This window comes from Salmo salar, chromosome 22 (genome assembly GCF_965601325.2).
Source record: "Salmo salar chromosome 22, fSalSal1, whole genome shotgun sequence".
Taxonomy (NCBI): domain Eukaryota; kingdom Metazoa; phylum Chordata; class Actinopteri; order Salmoniformes; family Salmonidae; genus Salmo; species Salmo salar.
Genome location: NC_138312.1, coordinates 45,918,717 through 45,924,670, shown reverse-complemented (window position 1 = coordinate 45,924,670; position 5,954 = coordinate 45,918,717).

The following is a 5,954-nucleotide window of genomic DNA, read 5'->3' as shown; positions in this document are numbered from 1 at the left end:
TTCCCAACTATTTAGCAATTTATATGGCACATCTGTCAATTCTTTTGGTCCTTAAATTAAATTGGTATATATTTTTATTCATCACAATTTTCTTTAACCATTTTTGGTATTTAATGCGGGGCCGACAGACAAGTTCCTTACTTTTCCCCCCTTCCACTTGCCTATTCCATTTTTGTGGTAATGCTGCAATTAGATGGTTGTAATTTTGGGTAGAGCAGACATTTCCATATGTCTGTGTTAGCTGCATGTGTGACATCACTCCACCAGTCCAACTTAAGATATCATTTACAAAAATTATACCTTTTTAAACATTTTAGCAATTAGTATATTTGAGTCTTTTCAGGTTGATTAAACTGAGATTGCAACCAACTTTCTAAGGCTTGTTTGAAAAATAACGATATTTTGTTTCAAATAACCAAATGTTAAGGCCCAACACTCTTAACCACGAGGCTACTTGCTGCCCTATGATTGGTTAAGTACTGTAAGAAACATTGAAATATAGTTCACCTTACACAAGTAATTCATTAAACAATGCTAGACGAAACATTAAGCAAAACATGTGTGTGTGTTCTGTGTCTCTGTCTGTGTCTGTCTGTCTGTGTCGATTATCTAGCTCTAATGACGACAGACAAGGCAAGCTATATGACAGCTAGTCAGCCATTGCTATTTGTTACTGTATGATTAGTTCACCCAACTGTCGCTTCTCTGTCTCTTCCCTTCCTACAATGCATTGAGCCCCTATAAGGTCAGGGGAAATGATCCTAATACTGCTGCTGTTCCATCTTAAATAAGAGGAGCCTTCTTCTAACTACATTTGAATGGCGAGTTACACACACACTCTGTTTGTCTAATGTAGTGCTAAATGTTCAAGGAACTCTCTCTCTCTCACACAGGCATCCCCCGGTCATCCCTCCAGACACAAACAACACACACACACACACACACACACACACACACACGCGCACACACACACACACACACACACACACACACACACACACACACACACACACACACACACACACACACACACACACACACACACACACACACACACACACACACACACACACACACACACACACACACACACACACACACTGTTTGGGGTCGGAGAGCCCTCATTGTGAGTAAGACAGGGGAGCCCAGGTAGGGGTAGAGAGAAAGCACTATGGACGGTTAGGTGAGTCAACACAAATACAAAGGAATAGAAACTGTCTGACTGGCTCTTCCTGGACACCCACCTTCTAACTACATGACCCACCAACACAATGCACAATCTCCCTGTGGTTACGAGTTATTACGTCACTTATAGGCCTACAGTATTAGGCAATGACATTCAACATGACATGCAGTTTTTTGTTACTTTAGGCTACTTTAAAGCAAGTAAAAGTGCTCTTTCCTTTTCCAATGTCAAGGAAGGGCATGAGGTGATGCAAGACATTATTGCAACATGAACAAGGTGAGAGGAGCACTTAAATGGAAATGGAAACTCAAATGGAACAGTTGTTAAGCCCACAGCTGCCCCAGCTAGCAAATTCGGTTCCTTGGAAGTTGTGGGAACATATGTTCTTGATTTCACATTGGTTGAGGGAACAAAGCCTCAGTGGTGGAAAAAATACCCAATTGTCATACTTGAGTAAAAGTAAAGATACCTTCATAGAAAATTACTAAAGTAAAAGTGAAAGTCACCTAGTAAAATACTACTTGAGTAAAAGTCTGAAAGTATTTGGATTTAAATATACTTATGTATCACAAATACATGTAATTGCTAAAATATACTTAAGTATTAATAGTAAAAGTATAAATAATTTCAAATTCCTTATATTAAGCAAACCAGACGGAAACATTTTCTTGTTTTTTAAATTTACGGATAGCTAGGGGAACACTCCAACGACATAATTTACAAATTAAGCATTTGTGTTTAGTGAGTCCACCAGATCAGAGGCAGTAGGATGACCAGGTAAGTTCTCTTGATAAGTGAGTGAATTGGACCATTTTCCTGTCCTGCTAAGCATTCAAAATGTAACGAGTACTTTTTGAGTGTCAGGGAAAATGTATGGAGTAATAAGTACATCATTTAGTTCAGGAATGTAGTGAAGTAAAAGTTGTCAAGAATATAAATAGTCAAGTAAAGTACAGATACCCCAAAAAACTACTTAAGTAGTACTTTAAAGTATTTTTACTTAAGTACCGGTAAAACAGAGCGTTTTTTAAAAGTCCTGAGAAATGACAATTTCGCCTGTTCTGGGAATGTTTATTTTTAGGTTGCAGGTAGGTTCTGAGAACGTTTTACTCTGGTTCCTTGAAAGTTTTCCTGGGAGGTTTTATTAATGCTCTGAGAACAGAAATTCTATGTTATTTTGAGGTTTTCAATAACTTCCTTAAAACTTTCACTGAATGTTTCAATAAGTCTTTCAATAAGTCTTTTAATAACACTGCTAGCTTATTTGGGGTTAAAAAATTGTTTTACTCCAAGCACAGACAGGACACGTGGAAATTCACTTCCTTAGGCATTAATCATATAAACGCATCTTTTTCTTAAATTGTGACATGGCATCAGTGAGATTCTTTATTCATGGATTAGTCCATTGCACTACCAGGATGGAGCTAGCATGCCATATTTTTTTTACGATTGTAAAGCTGATCATTTTAGTCTATTTAAACAGAGCCCATTTCAAAGGGAACAAGCACTCATTAAGATCAGGTCTGGCAAATTAGTGGGCGCGGCCAACACACTGAACAAGATAGATGATAGAGAGAATTTTGTTGACGCTGAGAAGGGACATTTTTAAAAAACATTCTTAGAATGTTCTCTGAACTTTACTAAAGTTTCCTTGTGTTTTTTTTTACGTTTTCTTAACGTTCTCTGAACAATTTGAGAACATTACTTTAAATAGAACCATGAGTAAATCTGTTGGAAACATTATGCTGAAGTACTGAAATTCCCATAGAAGAACGTTGTTTCCCAATGTCAAACCAGTTGTATAAAATTCCTAGAACAATACCAAACATTTCAATTAAATGTAACCATGTTTGAACCTTTAGGAAAACGTTTTGTTCAAGTAGTGAAATACCAATAAATTATATTTTTGTTGTCAAGTTCTTAAATGTGCTGAGAATGTTCCAAAGCAAAGCAACTATCCTGCACGGGAAGGTTGTATAAAAAATAACCTTAGGACAACCACGCTCTCACCAATCTCTAAGAAACATGGTTTTCAGAACGTTATGCGCTAGCTGAGGCAGATCTAACGAAGAGAAGATTGCTTAATAATATTGATGATATATGTTGTGTAGCTAAACTTATGTTTCCACCCTTTCACAGGATGTAGGCCTATAGGCTACAGCATGGCGCCACAGGTGATGTCACTTGGCTGTTCTTCTGAGTTCGTTTCTGTAGCCTACACTCTTCCGGCAGTCTATCTTTGATGGCTCTTTTCATTGAATGTACGGAAGCTTATTTTTACATGTTTTAGCCAATCAAAAATTTTAACTGAAGAGAAACGAACAACCACAAACTGTTTTAGGGGAAAGGATAGTGGCTTTGCTGAAACAGCCGAGTAGGACGATGTCATGGCCTTGTCCAGCTTTCTGGAAACGTAATGTCCTTGCTTACATTTGGAGATGTTGGCCAAACTGCTAATATAATGCGGCCGACAAATTCGACTATGCCAACAAATTGGCAAAAGATAGGTCATTATAACTATAGCCTGTATGCCAGTAAGACTGACGTAATATTTATGTTGATAGGCATATAGTCGCATGCGTAAAAGGTGGTCAATGTGTCTACAATGAGTCTAGGCTACAATTTTTTTTTATATATATATTTTTTTACATGTAAACGTCTCAAAACAAAACATTGGTTTCTGCAGGCGAGTTTCCTTGCTTATTTTGACTCGCTTCCTCGTCAAAACCTAGGTCCCCACTGAGTCATTGACAAGAAGTGCAGCCATTTTCATTGTCTCGACTTGAATCATAAATGGAAGTAGGCTGTTGGCTATTTTTGCAAAATTAGATTAGACTATTTCTTACATTTGGGGGGCAATATAACAAAACATTTATTCACATCATTCAATATCTCCTCATTATTTTTTAGCCTTTATAGTTTTTTATTGAAATGTTATCAAAATGTGGCTCAGTTGGTAGAGCATGGTGTTTGCAACGCCAGCATGGTGTGTGCAACACCAGGGTTGTGGGTTCGATTCCCACGGGGGGCCAGTACACACACACACAAAAAAAATGTATGAAATGTTTGCATTCACTACTGTAAGTCGCTCTGGATAAGAGCGTCTGCTAAATGACAACAAAAAAATATATATCCTGAAGTTATCAAAATTTATTATTATATTTTATTTGCACAAGGGAGGAACCCTAAATTGTCTTATGAGCAGAGCCTCACCCTTTAAAACAAACTCAAACATGTATTTGCATGTGTTCTCAAATCATGTCATAATATTCAATCTATTATTTCTTGACCATCTGCTAACAAAATTCGTGAGAATCCTCTACTAATGCAAAGCCTACTCACAATTTGTGATAAGGAATATGGTTTCCTTCCTGTACAAGTGCTGCTGTTTTTTCTATTGTAATTTTTTTTTTCTGAAATAGATTTGTTTCAAACCAGCCATACCTGTCTCTTTTTCAAACACCCAGGTTCAAGTTTGTTTAAACCTTTATTAGGAACAAGTATGTCTGTGTTAAACTATTCCAGGGATATTTCAAATCTGCTATAGCCTATCTATTAAACTTTGACATAACATTACTGACATAGGTTGTGATTTACTAATCTACAGCCTACGTTTGACATGATATAGGCGTAGGCTACTACATCATGAATACATTATGCTGCAAAGATAATAGTAATAAAACAAATAAATTAAAATATACTATTTATTTTGTATTTAAAAAAATGTATTGCCAAGTATCTAATAGCCTTAATAATTATAGGCCTATTGATACTATTCGGCTATTCTTGCAATATGATGTTTCTCAACAGGTCAGCACAGAGTCACGTCCTCAAAAGTGTCTGTAATGAGCTGTTGCTCTTGGATTAAATTCCCCCTTTGAAATGTTGACTGCGTTCGTATTTACCGTCTTCACCTAGTGTATGTCGCCACATTGTGCTGTGTGAGTACTCAGAGCGCGTGCGGTTTACACGGAAAAACCTGTCGGTCGCAAGATTGGTGGGCTCTGCTCGAGCAGCCTTGCAGACCACCTTGGGGTGCACGAGCTCTGTGCAAGACTCCTGCAATGACCTCTTTTACCAGTGATGAAAGAAGACTTTGGGCGGGGTTTAGGGTCGTGTTGAGCGCCTCATCACACCTGTTTCTACATCCCATGAAGAAGAGCTTGAACGTGTTGCTGTGCAAAAAGACATGAAAATGGTCCAAAAGTGGATGGAGACACTTGTTTTACTGTTCTTCTGTCAAGGTAAGTCAAACTTTTTCATATTACTATACTGTAGTACGTTTATTCCCTTCAGAGGATCCTTTTAAAGTCATCGATTTGATGTTGCCAGAATACTTGAACTCTCACAGGCCTGGTTCATACAGTGTCTTTATATAGGCTTGCCATATAGAATTTTATATTCTATTTTAATTTACATTTTAATGGTAATTTATTTGTTGTCCAAATTAATTCAGTGTTGTAGTTTTGTCTAGAGTTTATTTTCAAAGTAGAAGTTATTGTTTAGGCTATAGCCTGGTAAACCATCATAAAATATATCACGTTCAGAAATTGCATTTTTAATTAATGACACTGTGAAGCAACACAAACATAGGCACAGACACATGTATACACACGATAACATATGCACTGTACACATGTACACGTGGATTTGGTACTGTATATATGTAGTAGCAGTGGAGTAGGGGCCTGAGGGCACACAGTCTGTGAATGTATTGTAATGTTTTTAAAATTGTATAAACTGCCTTAATTTTGCTTGACCCCAGGAG